Here is a 15,860-nt window from a genome sequence, read left to right as displayed (position 1 = left end):
ATTTGTATCTGCCTCCCTGAGCTTGACACCTTCAGAACATTAAAGACTTCTGATGAGATTACTAGTGATGTTAACAATTTTTTTTTGTTTCTGCATAAAGAAATGTGTCAACATTTGGTAAAAAATGTGTAATTCAATGGACCAGTATTTCCCAAACAACCAATAAATGATGTTACAAAATCATAAAACAGGTAAAAAAAATTCATTCAAAGTGCAAGATATACCATGGATTTTCAGGTAACAAGAAATGAAAAACTCATTGATAGGGTTTCAGATTCAACACTGCAGCTCTCCTTAAAAAACTACCATTTGTTAAATTTTGGTGTGGTATCAAAGAACACCCACAATCATCTAAAAGGGCTAAAATATTCCTCCCTTTTCCAACCACCTATCTGTATGAGACTGGAGTTTCTTCATATACTTCAACCAAAACAATATATTGCAAGATTGAATGTAGAAGCAGATGAGAATCAAGCTGTCTTCTATTCAACCAGAAGTAAGACCTGCAAATATATGTAACAATGCCACTTTTTGCTAAAGATTGGTCTTGGAAAAAAGTTATTTATTAAAAAATATTCTTTATTAACACAGTGTTACATTAACATGAAATCATTTATTAATTATTTTTTAAATGTGTATTACAGGAAATATAATAAATACAACCCACACAAACCAAAGCCCTATGGGGTTCTCAGTAAATTTTAAGAGTATAAAGAGATCCTAATAAGACCAAAAAGTTTGAGAACAGCTGCCTTAGGGCTATTACTATTACTTGTAATCATGCTATAATAGAGTGAATCGTCCCAAGGACAAATGAAATGTAGAACGCCCAAAGCAAGCTGTGTGAGACTACCCTATTTTCTAAGTTGGCCAGTCTTCCTTCCATTCTGTAACGTCAGAGGCCATCACTTCGTGATGCTGTCAGTGTGCTTTCTCACCTCTTCCAGTACATCAAAAAGGCAGGAAACAGCTCAATGTGATAAAAAATAAATGGGCTCTGAATAAGGATGTCCCTATGAATGAAGTCCCTAGATTTTACTATATCCATTTTGATTACTTAGATGTCTTTCTGATTATGTTCTAGTTTTTCTACTACATTCTATATACTGAAAGTCATAGATAACTTCCAGATAAGGAGAACCTTCTTTCATTACTTAATGTTTAGGTACTCTTTTCTATTGTCTTACATACTATCAATTACAAAGCCTGGCATGCCTTCATCCAATGGTACCTGGAACCAAATTTCAAGCGAGAAGAATAAAATGAGTGATAAAATTCAACTCTGCTTATTTCATAAAAACAGACAAAGGAAGACAATGACACAATGTTAGGGACACTGACAGAGAAGACATTTAATTTGAGAGATAGGACAGGAAGGAAAGGACCAAAATGGAGAGGGGAGGTACAGAGATATAAGCTTGTGTGTCTTAAGAGGCCAAAAGCATAACAAAACAAGAAGGCATGGGGGTTAATTAATATAAGAATACTTAACAACCTGATATTATCTTCACAAAGGTAATTCTGGAGATATTAAAGGGAAAAAAAGAATTGAGAAAACAATATAAATAGAAACAAAATATATTTATGAGTATTAGGTTAAATACTGACTGGCACGTAAACTGCGCTGGAATGAAAAGGGATATTCAGAATTCAAAGATGATGACCAAATAAATTTTTCTACTCATGTTTTTAACAGTTTTGAAGTAATAAGCATGGTCTAGTAAGTTTAGAAAGAGAAGAAGAGCAAAATATAATTAAAAAATAAGAGCTGAACATGGAGAAAATAGGGGAAGTAAATGAAGCTAACTCTAAAAATAGGAAGCTAAAGGAATCAGAAGAAAAATGTGAGTAACAGTGAGATTTCTTTTTCACAATTAGGAAACAAGACAGAAAAAGTTAGAAGTATATCTGAAAAATGGACAGAGAATGACTTAAGAGTTAGTGACAGGCACCAAGAAAGAAACAAAAAATAATGGGGAGTAAATCATAGAAAAATGGAAGACAGAAGTGCTGAGCTTATTTCTTTAGACAATTCAAAAGTAGATATTATAGAGCATAATTTATGTGCACATCTTCTATGGTAAATAGTGTGAATTCAAAAACTGAACAATCTATTATGAACAGCTAAACAGAGGTAAAATATGTTGTCAGGAAAGGAAAAGAAAGGAATCTTTAGGACTTTAGGAACAGGTGTTCCCAGAAAAAAAACAAGGCATGTGACAGAAAAACGAACGGGCAAGGGAAAGAGACAAAATAAAAATGCAAGCAACAAAGTCTTTAAGAGAATCTAAGTAAGCAGCAATTACCAAAAAAAAAAAAAAAAAAATTACTTTCCTATCCAACATCACTACAATCTGCATAATCCCAAATACTTTGTAAACACTGCCATGATCTATTTCTAAACCAAATAGCTTAAACTCTGTATCATGTTATTTAAAATAAATGCCTAAATATGCACCTAATTTTCTGAAATATTCATGTGTTTCTTAAAGTGAAATATTGTTTACTACCAAGAGCTCAATACCAGTATCCCTACAATAACTGAATTTTAGAGATTTACCAATGATACATCCAAAATGTCTCGTTATAATTTCATCAGGAAAATAGGTGCAATAAAAATTTATTTTCCGTATTTGAACCTCTGTAAGCTTTTTATACAAGAAAAGTTTGTAACAGTTTGTTCTCAAACAGCAGGCCAACTTCATAACATAACATCTGAATTAATTAGTTGAGAGATTAAGTTTAACACTATTGAAAACTCCAATAAACAGTGCCATTAACTGCATTTTTGTACATCTTGTAAGTACTCTAGATCTGTCAATTTAGTCTAAGGAAGCCCGCACAATATTAAGAGTATGTAAAATTTGATGTCTTTTAAAAATATTTTAATTATCATCTTTTTAAAACCTCATTTCAAGCCACTGTCACATTTTAAACAAAACTTTGAAAGTATTTATAGTTTGATAATAGTATAAAACCTAAAATTCCTTAAGTAAGCTCAGTGCTAAACTAATAAAAGTCTAAGTAAACCATAGAGCAAATTTTGCCTCTTTGAGAGGGAAAAAAGGAATGAAAGGCAACTACAAAGCTGAACATTCCACTTTTAAAAATGTGTAGTTTGCTTCTATGGCTCCCACAAGAAAAAACTCAAAAACTGTATCTAAAAACAGGGATTTAAACAGGTATTTTGTAGGCATCTCTGTTAACGACTGAGGTTAACTATACTTTTTATAAGTAAAATTTACTAATGCAGAGAAACATTTTCGCAAAGTGGTAATTCTCTATAAAAGACTTGCTCTATTAAGGCTTTGCTGCTCTGAAGCCAAGTATAAACCATATAAGGAAACTGAAGTTCAATGCCATTTATTTTGTTCCCCTCTTTCAGATGCCCAAGAATAATCTCTTTCGTTGCCCAATGATATGCTCCAAAATCATAAAGTAGATCAATTATGACTTTAAATTCCTTGGTAAAGGTGCTTTAACAGGAATTACTTGATAGTTCACAAATCTTACCAAGATTTTAAAAAATTAAAAAATTTTTCCAAAAGGAGCTCCAAAGACTAAGTTCTGGGAAAACATATCAAATCAGTAAATAGTAATAAATAGTTAATTTAAGATTCCTATTTTGAAATATACTTTAAGAAGTAACAAAGAAGTTGTGGCATAATTTGATCCTATCCTTTAAAATCTACCTTTCTACTAAAGAAAGCCAATTATATTTTTCTTGGGGTAGCATGGGCAAATAAAATAAATGTCAATTTATATTTAAGATACACCTACCAAGAGAATATCATATTTACTTAATATTTATTCAGAAGCACAGTATTATCTTTCACCTCTCTTTACCACAAAAGTACTGGGGGGAAAAACCAAACTTAAAAAGGCACAAACTAAAACACCACTGACGAAACCGCTTGTGTTTGCTGCGACCAAAACTAGTTTGAGCCGTAAAGACCACGGATTGGTTCAGAAGTGTTTATATTTATAACTCTGACTGGTGGAATGTCTCTCATGCTTCACTAATCCCTACCCCCACGGTAGACACTCATTACTTATTAGGCAGCACCGGCCAAAACATTTGGGCCAACAGAAAAATGTAAATACTGTACTATTCCAAAGTACAGCTGTTTATCACAATCAATGTGATTCCCATGAAAATCGTTTTAAGCGTTTTACTTCCCTTCTCATATATTCTGTTCTGAATTGCACAGAACTCCCAATGAACCAAACTACTTACAGGTGTTATTGTTTGTTTTTTAATTATAACTATCTTTATCCATACACTCCTTTCTTTTTCTCCCTACTGGGTCAGTTACAAGGAAAATCTAGCCAACACTTGCTTACAATTAATTAACCAGAGTTCTGAATGTCTAAAAGGAACACGTTATTGAAAAAATGTATTACCCACTTAGAAAAACGGCAAAGGTTTTTTGTTTATACAACCCAGTGAAATGTATTCACAAGGGCTGGAACTAAAAAATCTCTATATACAATTAAACGCGAAACCCCAATAATCGGTGAGAGTATAAACAAATGTGGCAGCCATCTCAACAGCAGCAAATCGCTGTCCGCAGTGACCTAACTTTCTTCACAAACAAAAGTTGCCCGGTTCAGCAACTTAATACATAAAAAATATACATTGTATATGTCCCGGGAAAATAACACTTCTGGACCTTGTGCTGAACAAAGGCACTCTTTCTTCCCATTGCTTAAAACTTTTCGTCCCACCGCACTCTTACAACCTCTTCTAGAAAAACCAGAGTCCAGATGGTAGAAGGGGTAATAAAATCAGTTCTATTTAGCGCTTAAAACACCTGAATATAAGAAAAGGCGAATTTAAGGCAACTTGAGAAAAAGTGAAAAACATTAAAGTTTCCTCTCTTTCCCGGCCCAGGAGCTTTGTGACCTGTAGACACATTTCGCGAAAATTACCTTTCGGTCGGGCAGTATCTCAGGGCAGCTTTTTCAAGGCTTCGCCTGACATGATTTCCTTCCCTTCATCAGTCACTTCGGATCCAGCCGAATTTCTCTCTCCGGTGAGAGCGGATGTGGAGTGGCCTCCCGCAGTAGGAAGAGTAGGTGGCTTTGGTGGGGGTTGGGAAGCGGGCTGATTTCCTGGTCTTGAGTTTTGCAGGAGTTTCCCAGCCCCAACTAGGATCTCCGCCGAAAAAAAAACTTTTCACTCGTGACACCGCCCGGAATTACAGTGCGAAACTCACTTCCTGCCTGGGAGAGCAGCAGGATTCAGCTCGGTCCAGGGGAACCCGGAAAACCAGCTCCACGCGCGCCCGGGAGGGGGAGGGGAGGGGGCGTCAGCCGCGAGCCTGGGACTCCGGGCGACCCGCGCGTCCCGACACCCGACGGCGGCGGAACCCGGCCGGCCGAGGCAAAGACGCCGCCGCGGCGCTGGGCGAGCCTCGGCCGCGCTAGGCCGCCACCTCCTCCTTGCCGCCGCCCCCGGAGCCGGGCAGCGGGGTTATTGTCTCGATAGCGCCTGCCGCGCCCTTCGCTCGCGCCGCCGCCGCGGCCGCCCGGAGCCGGAGCCGAGGGGCCGGGCAGGCTGGATGGCGGCCCGCTCCCCGGGCCGTCCGTCGGGCCGTCCGTCCTTCCGTCCGTCCGTCCCTCTCCGCCTTCCCTCTTGGCCCTCGAACCCTCTTCTCCCCCCTCTCCCGTTTTCCCGCCGCCGTCCCCTCGCTCCCCTCCTCGTTCTTCTTTCCCGGCGGCAGTGGCTCCCGCGGGAAGCGCAGAGGGTGGGGGGAGGCGGCGGTTTGGTCCCTTCACGAGCTCGCGGGGCCGCTGCAGGGGCCGAGGCTGCGTCCCGCGCCGCCGCGCCACATTCACTCGACCGAGAGACTGCGAGGAGCGGGGAGGGGAGGGAGGGAGAGGAGAGAAAGGAGGAGGAAGGGGGCTGGGGCGGAGGGGAGTTACAGCCTCCCAGGCCGTGGCCGCAACAGCGCCACCGCCCCGGCGGCGAGGGGGGAAGAAGCTGCGCGCGGCGGCGGCTCCGCGACGGGGGCGGGGCGGCCTCCCGCCAGCTTCGCCCCAACCGCCAACAGCCGGGCTGGAGGCCGGCGCGAGCCAGTCACCGCGCGCGGGGGCGGCGCGGGCCGACGTCGGCGGCGTTGGCGGCGGGAGGCCGGGGGGGCGGGGGTCCGGGGGCGGGGGCGGGGCCGCCGGCGGCCCGGGGTTCGCGTGCGAGGCGCGGCGTGAGGCCCGCTCGGGCCCAGGGCCCGGAGGCCTGCCTGCTGATCTCCAGCGGCCCAAGGTGGGGGACGCGGATGACATCTACCCCGGCTGCCCCGCGCCCAGCCTGGGAGACGGAGAGTCCCCAGGTCTCGGCCACCCCGGCCGATTGAGTTTCTTTGTGCGACAGTAATCGGGTGCGAATGGTTCCAGTCCACCGCGATTTTAAGGCCGCAGGTATCTCAACTGCAGCACTCCAACTTCCTCTAATGGCAAGCTCAGTTTGCAGGAAACCACAGCGGCAGCTCGGAGGAGCTTCCCACGCCGGCCCTTGCTCCGAGCTTGCTTGCACAGCAGCGCCGCTGGGGCTCCTCCAAGTCTCAGCCTCACACCAACGGGGAGACAAAGCTGGCGCTGGGAGGGGGAAAATGGCCCGCGAAATTGCCTCAAGATAGTGCCTTTGTTAGAGGAAACATTGGATACATTCCGAACGCGACGTAGGCTTCCAACCCTGGCGGTTTCGGTGGTGCAGTTGTTGAATTACGCTGGCCCGAATGATTCAGCCTGGCAGGGTTTGCGTTTATTGCGGAGAGAGCTGCTTAGGCATTCTATCAACACATATGGCATAAAACGCTTCAACCATAACATTGCACAGTTTTTGCTATTACTGCTTTAAATATGTTAACAGACGAGACGGCCTTGTTTTACCCTAAGGAATGTAATCGGTACGGAACACACCATTCCCCGCCCCAAGTCTCTGCTGTACTTAACCGTGTACGAGGATGGTAATTAGTCTCTGTGTCCCTGAAGTCACTGTTTCAGTTCTTCCGTCTGTGTTCCAGAGATAATTATTTATTACCAAGTTTGAACAAAGAGCTGTATGCCCTACAGATGATTTTTGGCTTGCATCCAAAGAGAGGAGTTGATAAAGTCCATCAAAGAATTATTTACCAAAGTGAGTCGTAAGCTAGTGACAGACACTTGAAATAACTCCAAAGATATTCAAGACATTCTACTAGGGATGGGAGCTTTCAACTACTTCCAGAACTGCTGGAAATAACACGGGTAGTTCCTTAGCGTAGAGTAGAACTGAAAGTTCACAATACCAAAGTGTTCGGACTTAACTACCTGAACTGGAGATAAAAGCATTAAACTGGAAGTTAGGGAACGAAGCAGCAGCCAGGTATACTATTGATAGCCAGCTCGTTATCCATTATATATGAATATGAATCTTAGCCATTGTATAAAAGTTAGCATATTGTATAACCTATTTTTAATCGTCGTAAGAAAGATTTCCTACTCCACTTTCAAAAACTGCTTTGAGCCTGACCAGACTCTGGTATAGTTCTGAACTGAAAGGGTCACTCTTCTGAAGCATCCCAGGATGGCGAGTCTCCCACACCAGCTGGAGACCAGATGGATTTTGGAATTCCAATGTTGCATTTAGTCTCAGGTTGATTCAAGGCCACTTTAAATCTGGCGTCATAGATTAAACTAAACCCTATACCGCCGGGCGCCACCCTCACCCCCACCACCCCACAGCCCCACTCCTAAATCTAAATAAATAGGACCAGAGCAGTCCCTAGGCAAGAACCTGGCCTGGCCCTAGCTTGCTTTTTTTTTTTTTTTTTTTTAACTTAGACTCCTACTGGGGATGTATCTGGCTGATTACCATTTAGACTGGAAAAGTACTTAAAACCAAAAACCCTTCCTCCGATTCACCTGAAATTTCATCACTAGAGTTTAATCCCTTTGAGTAGTTTATTTCTCTAGCACAAAGCCATAATCCTGGGAAAGGTAATATTTTAAGCCTTTTTAGTCATTTATACCAATTCATCAGATTGTTTCCCCAAAGCAGCTTTTGATGGCAGGGAATATCCAGATAGCATATGCTGATGCCGAGTAGGTAGGAGAGAGAAATGTGATTTCATTCTTGGGGCAATCTATGGAAAGTAGAGAAGTACAGACAATAAAAGTGCCCCCCATTTGATTGTTAAATAAGTCCTACTTACTCATACTGTAAGAATGAGCCCCAAGACACTGGCCTTAAGAGGGTGGAAGCCAGGATACACATCAATATTATCTTTTTTGACAAATATTTGACAAAAATTAATAGCCCCTTTGTAAAATATCTTCAGCAGGGATTCTGTCTGTGCTCATAAACAGAAAGCTGAAATGACATATGATGAGGGTACTCAATAATCAGAAAAAATGATTCATCTTTATTATTCATCACTGACTACTTAGTTCTAACTCATATGAGCAGCACATACAGTTATAGCTAAACCTTCCATTTGTTCTTTTTCAGAAGGCATTACATTACAGATTAATTTCCTTTGAAAATCCCCCCACAGGTGAACTAAGATGGACTTAACGTTTTGACTATGATTAAAAGGAGAACTAAAACCCCACTTGAAACAAGACTGCCCAACTGTGATTTTGTAATGATTACCTGAACTCCAGGACCACCTTAGAGAGTAAACTAATAAATATTTGTTAATAGTATAGCTTAATCTCCCCCATTGTGATTCTCTAAATCTCTGTGAAAGTCAGAATTCTTTCTTTGGGATTCACCCCTTCCTAATGGCTGGGCTCAGGAAAGGTCTACTAAAGATAAACCACATATCTGAAGGAAAGTTTTAAGACACAGCACACAGCAGCCATTAGGAAAAAAGCAGAGAGCCTAGCCACTGTTTTAATTTAAAAGGGTCTCCCTGTCATTTCCCCATGCCTGCCTAGCAGCTGGGCAGAAGCACTGTGGAGACCAAGTTAGCAGAGGGCCAGGAAAAGTTTAGGGTGGTCATTCTCCTTTTCTCCCTTCTCAACACCTAACAAAGAATTGGTTACCTAAAACCAAAGTTTTTATCATAGTGGTATTTGAGGAAAACTAATCTTTGGACTAGAATTCAGTTAGATTAAAAAAAAAAAAAAAGGTCTAGAATCATTAGATTAATTACATCAAAATGCACTGTAACGTGTATTCTTATTTTATTTTATTTTTTATTTTGCCACTATTTTCTTTAATCTTTTTTTTAACATTTTTTATTGATTTTTAATCATTTTACAATGTTGTGTCAAATTCCAGTGTAGAGCAAAATTTTTCACTTATACATGAACATATACATATTCATTGTCACATTTTTTTCTCTGTGAGTTACCATAAGATCTTGTGTATGTTTCCATGTGCTATACAGTATAATCTTGTTTATCTATTCTACGTAACATGTATTTTTAATAGGGATTCACTTTCCTATTTTCTTTCATCTTAGCCTCTTGTTAAGGAGAGAAAGCAGGAAGTTAGAGTGGCAGGTGTGTGGGAAAGGGACACTTGGGCTTAAAAGAGACAGTACATGCAGGAATCAAAATTAAGGATTTAATATTACATTGGGGATGGAATCATCCCTCCTATAACATATTTCAGACTTCCAGATATACTTTCAGTAATACTTTATGAATCACAGGGATGTCTGCTTCCATTTGTGAAAACTTCATTAAAATTTTGAAGTTTTGCCCCCCTACTATATGCTTGATAATTTTTTTCTGTCCTATACATTTTGTAGCCTATTAAAGTTAAATTTCTTTCAGATGTCTTACAAATTTTTTTTAAGTATAGAGAAAATAAATAGTGCATGGTGATTATTTGTGTGACCTCTGAAATAATACTGCTTGAATTAGAAATAGCCACCGTATGACCTTGGGCAAGTTCCTGAATATCTATAAACAAACTTGAGCTTCCTCATCTCTAGAATGGGAACTATAATATTTTCCCATAGATTATTGAGAAGACTTCCTGGAACAATGCTCATAAAGTGCTTAGCACAGTGCTTGGCAGACTCAAAAATGTTAGCCATCATTAGTAGTGCAATTAAGATGCACTGAAAATATGTACCATGCTTCCATCCTTTCTAAGATGATCATATAATGTACTATCCAAAGAAGAATACTTTTGAGAGTGAATGCAGACATTAATAATAATTACACAGGGACAAGAAATGTAAAACCAAGACTGTCCTGGGCCAATTGGAGCAAATAATCACTCTAATAATTTCCAACTTTATTACCATCTCCTGTTTCACTTCCCCACTCAAATCTTCCCTGATACGAATCATACTCTGTTTCAATCATATTACAATATGCACACCTTTTTCTAAATCATAACAGTATTAAATCAACAAAACAAAAGTTTAAACACTGCTGTTTATTACTCTTCACAGGCTTTCACTTAAGAACATTTTCTTTGAGTAATAACACTGCTGTTTTCCTTCTCATTTAAGCCCACATTTAGCTACATTTTTCTATAGTATTTTGTTTAAAAAAAAAAACTGTTTAACATCACATATGCCATGAAAATAGCCAATACATGGGCGTTAAGCGTAATTTGAGATATAATAAGAGGCTAAATGTCCTGCTCTAAAATGCCAACTATGTTGCATAAAAACTTTTTGTTTTTAGTTAAGCAGCACATCACTCCTATTACAAAGTAAGAGTAAATCATCGTTATTTGTTGATGATGGCCATATCATAATCAGAATACTGGATAAATCTCACCTAAATCTGGTTTAATCAGTATTCGGAAAATGATATTTCTTAGCTGAATTTTCTAAAATAATTGTGAAATATACTTTAACACTCATACCTTCTTTTTTTTTTTTAATTGAGTTATAGTCAGTTTACAATGTTGTGTCAATTTCTGGTGTACAGCACAATTTTTCAGTTATACATGAATATACATATATTTATTTTTGTATTCTTTTTCACCATGAGCTACTACAAGATCTTGAACAGATTTCCCTGTGCTATACAGTATAAACTTGTTTAGGGGAGAGGGGATGGTTCAGCGGTAGAGCACATGCCTGACATACATGAGGTCCTGGGTTCAATCACCAGTATCTCCATTAAAAATATAAATAAATAAACCTACCTCCCCCTCAAAAAAAAAAATTTAAAACAAACAAAAAAAACCTTGTTTATCTATTCTTATATATACATGTCAGCATCTACAAATCTCGAACTCCCAGTCTGTCCCTTCCCACCCTCCTCCCCCCTGGCATACTTTCTTCCCTTGGAAAGAAATTTATTTTCTGGGAACTGACTGCAAATATCCTTCAAAAATGCTGGTCTAAATAATAACATACTTTTCAATGTTTGCTGTCTCTTCTGTATTCCTGACTAATCCCTTTGTTTTTATGCCATTAAATTTATGCCAGCCATCGGATCAATCACAGTGTTTTAGTTCTCTTAGTTTTGGGTTACTTTTAATTTTCTTGTTCTTCCATTTCTCCTTTAAGACAGACGCTGAATTTCTCTTCCTTCTACCTCAGGAAACTCCCTCTGAGGGTTTTTTTTTTCTTATATAAAACTTTATATAGTATATTTTTCATATTTCCTACTACATAGCATACCAAACTATTAATAGAAATGTGACTTTCTTTCCAAAAGGTTTGTACTTCTTTACATAAAAAATAAATATGTAGAGAAGAAATAGCTTTCAACTATTTTATAATTTTCAATGTAATTTTTCTTTTTCATTTTTGACATTTAATTTCATTTACCTGATTTCCAGCCACCCTACCTCACAGAAAACTGATTCTATTTCGTCTCCTGTAGTAATGAAACCTAGCCAATAATTTTTTTCTTGTCAATAATGTCATCTTCCAGAAAAGTTCTGGCACAGGCATTAACATTTACTTGCTGGTGACCTTGGAAAAATCATTTAATCTCTGTGCAATAGTTCATGGTCTATCAAGTGGAAAATAAAGCTCTGTCTTATCCACCTCATAGGGTTATTATGGGCACCAAATGAGATGGTGGGCATGAAAACACACTATAAACACTATATAAATAAAAGCTACTTTTCCCCTCTTACATCAGTAGTGATGTATTTCATCATAATCAACAGTAAAATATCATAAGCTATCAATATCCGTTAACTTAGTGGCTCTATGGCATGCATACTTTACATTACATATTACATATGGAGTCTGTTCTCTATGAAAGTTTGTATCCTATAAGAGAAGGTAGGTATAAATTCATCAAATTTTTAATAAAAATTGAAGACATTAATTCAGATGACAAAAATTCAGAAGTTTTAGTAATTCAGACACTGGCTAGATTTTACACTATGAAAATGTTGCTAGGCAAATTAGAAGTGTTAGCTTCAGGAGGAATGTTTGGCCTACTTAAAGAAAATAAGCTTTCAAAGTTCTAGAATCTGAGAATTTTCAGTAGTGGTTAAATAAGCAGGAAGTAGACATCAGACATCATCTGATGTCTAGTCCAGCTCCATTTTATACGTAAGGGAACTTAGATTTGAAGACTAGTGGCAGAACCATAATTAGAACCCAGTCCTCCTCCAGTTCAGTAGGTATTCAGTTATACCACATAGCCACCATACATTAATCCAAACATGGACCAACCATCAAAGAAAAGTTTGATAGAACTACTTAGCTTTTTAAAACTTTATTGGTAAAAGACACCATAAACAAAGTTAAATGGCAAATGACAGTTTGAGGGGAAATATAACATATATAAGAAACAATAGCTAATATCCATAATATATAAAGAGCTCTTTTAACCCAGAAGAAAGTAACAGTCCAATATAGAAGTATTTACAAAAGCTTTAAACCAGCAATACGTGCACACACACAAAATACGAAGAGCCAATAAACATTTGAAACGTGTAAGGGCCTTTAAGATCAGGTGGGGAGCAGCCCCATTTACAAACCAGGATAACTGAAACTCTAGCCAGGTTTTGTTGTTGTTATTGTAGTTGGGGTAGTAGTCTCTTTTCAGCAATCTCAGGGAGTTAAAACAACTCCAGAGGGGTATACCAAAGGGTGCTCCTATGACCTTGACAGGAAGGGGAATGAGCCAGTCTGATGACAAGTAAATTGGATTAAACTGACTGAAACCTGATCCCTGAAATGAGACACAGCCTTTCTGGAGCCACTCGCCATGAATGTCCGTAGGGAAGCACAGCAGCACCCCCAAAAGGATCAGGCCTGACACACTGGATGGAGCCCCTCTCTGAGCCCATTCCCCTAGGTCAGACCACCAGGCTTCTGGACATGTGTCTGCTATAGTCTGTGGAATTCCAAAGACAAAATACCTTAGAAGCCATGGATTTTAAGATTTTTGTTTCATCAAATAAAAGCTGAACATGGTGAGATGGTAGTAATTAGTCCTAGGAAATCAAAAGTGCTGTTTGTGTAATAAGGTTAAGGCCCTGAAAGGAATTAACTCCCCAATTCCCTCCAGGTCCATGAACAAGGTTCTATTGGCTCTGGAGAATCCTGGGAGGGGTCTAAGGAGACAAATGAAGGAGTAGCCACAGGCCTGAGGGAGGAGACACAAGGAAGCCCCTCTTCTTCTTCTTCTGTAGGGGGAACTCTCTCCACCCTTCACACTTCCTTGGACTTGTTTGCTGCCAACTATTACAAAGACAAATAATAGAGAAAAAATACGGGGTTAGATAGGAGAAGACCAGAAAAAAGTAGGCTTAAAATACTTTCTTTAAAAAGACTAATGCAGATGTAAAACTAGGAATAGAAGGAAAATATTTTAAAAGACTAAGATAAGTTTGTAGGAAACACAACCAATTAAAGGAGAAAGAAGCTGAGAGTTAAAAATCATTAAAAAAAATCCACAAACGATAAATGCTAAAGAAGGTGTGGAGAAAAGGGAACACTCCTGCACTGTTGGTGGGAATGTAGTTTGGTGCAGCCATTATGGAAAAGGGTATGGAGATTCCTCAAAAAACTAAAAATAGACTTACCATATGATCTAGCAATCCCACTCCTGGGCATATATCCAGAGGGAACTCTAATTCAAAAAGATACATCCACCCCAATGTTCACAGCAGCACTATTTACAATAGCCAAGACATGGAAACAACCTAAATGTCTGTCGGTAGATGACTGGATAAAAAAGATGTTGTATGCATATATAGATAGATAGATATAGATATAGATATAGATATAGATATAGATATAGATATAGATATAGATATAGATAGATATACACACACACAATGGAATAGTACTCAGCCATAAAAATGAATGAAATAATGCCATTTGCAGCAACATGAATGGACTTGGAGATTGTCATTCTAAGTGAAGGAAGCCAGAAAGAGAAAGAAAAATACCATATGATACCACTCATATGTGGAATCTAAAAAAAGACACAAATGAACATATTTATAAAACAGAAACAGACTCACAGACATAGAAAACAAACTTATGGTTACCAGGGGGAAAGGGGTGGGGAGGGATAAATGGGGAGTTCAGGATTTGCAGATACTAACTACTATATATAAAATAGATAAATGTATTATATGTATATAAATATATATAAAACAAATAACAAGGTCCTATTATATAGCACAGAGTCCTACTGTATATTCAATACCCTGTAATAGCCTATAATGAAAAAGAATATGAAAATGAATATGCATATGTACAACTGAATCACTATGCTATACATGAGAAATTAATACATTGTAAATTGATTATACTGCAATTAAAAAATGAATAAACAAATAATACTTACTAAAAATCACTAAAAGGAACGAGTAAAGAAAAAAATTTAAGTTTAAACTCTCCTAAAAGCCAGAAAATCAGATTCATTTCAATATATACATGGCAGGTGGAAGGGGTGAGAAGTAAAAAAAAAAAAAAAATTACTTTGGCAGTAAGAGGAGTATATAAACTAAAACAATCTATACTGTGTGTCTATCTATGTGTCTATGTGTCTATCCATCAACAGTTGTGAATTAGTTAAAAACAAAAGAAAACTGCTAGAGGCCATTCAGTTTCTGAGTGAGCCTGCTATCCCCAGGAAACGGGATCTTACTGCACCAAGAGTCTCCTGGGTAGAAAAGTCATGGAACCAAGGGGTACTTTAAACCTGCTTTGGGACACCCAGAGGCTCATGGGTTCCAAAGGTCCTTTTTAGCTACCTGTGGAAGCAAATACACTCAGCCCTGATGGTCCCATGTCCTTGGATAGGGATGGCTGACTGTCCTATGCCATTTTATATACGGGGCTTGAGCACGTACGGATTTTAGTATCCAAAGGGGTCCTGGAACCAATCCCCCATGGATACCAAGGGATGACTATATCTGACTTCTACAACAGATCCAAGCAGCAGTCTGGCATCCAAAAACTTCTCTTCCAAGCTCTCCACTCCCTCCTCTTCTTCAGTACATCCTTATCAGAATAATAAATTATGACCCCAGTTACCAGATAACCTTCTGCACAAGATCGAGTAGGCAGGAAGTTGTAGAGCTGGAATATGAACCCAGCAATCTGAGACCAAGGCTAAGTGCAAACCAATAAATTCTATGCAGACCTGTAACTACTTTTAATACCTCTCTCAGCAGATTTTCCACATCATATATAAGCCAACATTTTCACTTTTAGTCACTGGGGATCTTTTTTTTTTGTAATTTATAACCTTCTCTCAAATAAAAACAAAAGCAGTCTTAATTTCATCTTGAAATACTTCCTGTTTCTTTGTCTTCCTCTTCCTCTGCTCTTTTAAAACAAAAGCTGGTCCCTTTCTTTTCTTCTCTTTTTTTCTTTCTATCATAAAGGCAATGTGCATCCATCCGTGTAGAAAAGCACACGAAATAAGAGGGAAATAGTCTATCAAGTACAAAAACTGAAAATAAAACCCTG

The 15,860-nt window shown here is 38.9% G+C and overlaps 1 protein-coding gene across 10 annotated transcripts in view; it reads right to left on the bottom strand.

The window, feature by feature from the left end:
- ERBIN (erbb2 interacting protein) overlaps positions 1 to 5,243 on the bottom strand; it is a 101,274-nt gene extending 96,031 nt beyond the window's left edge. For all 10 annotated transcript variants that reach the window (XM_010949358.3, XM_010949359.3, XM_010949360.3 and 7 more), the window contains exon 1: positions 4,933 to 5,243. The gene's annotated coding sequence lies outside the window, so the exon portion shown is untranslated. The remainder of the gene's footprint in view (positions 1 to 4,932) is intronic.
- Positions 5,244 to 15,860: the final 10,617 nt, after the last annotated feature.

The sequence above is a fragment of the Camelus bactrianus genome, chromosome 3 (assembly GCF_048773025.1).
Source record: "Camelus bactrianus isolate YW-2024 breed Bactrian camel chromosome 3, ASM4877302v1, whole genome shotgun sequence".
Taxonomy (NCBI): domain Eukaryota; kingdom Metazoa; phylum Chordata; class Mammalia; order Artiodactyla; family Camelidae; genus Camelus; species Camelus bactrianus.
Note: the sequence above shows the minus strand (reverse complement) of the source record. Positions and strands in the feature narration are given on the sequence as shown.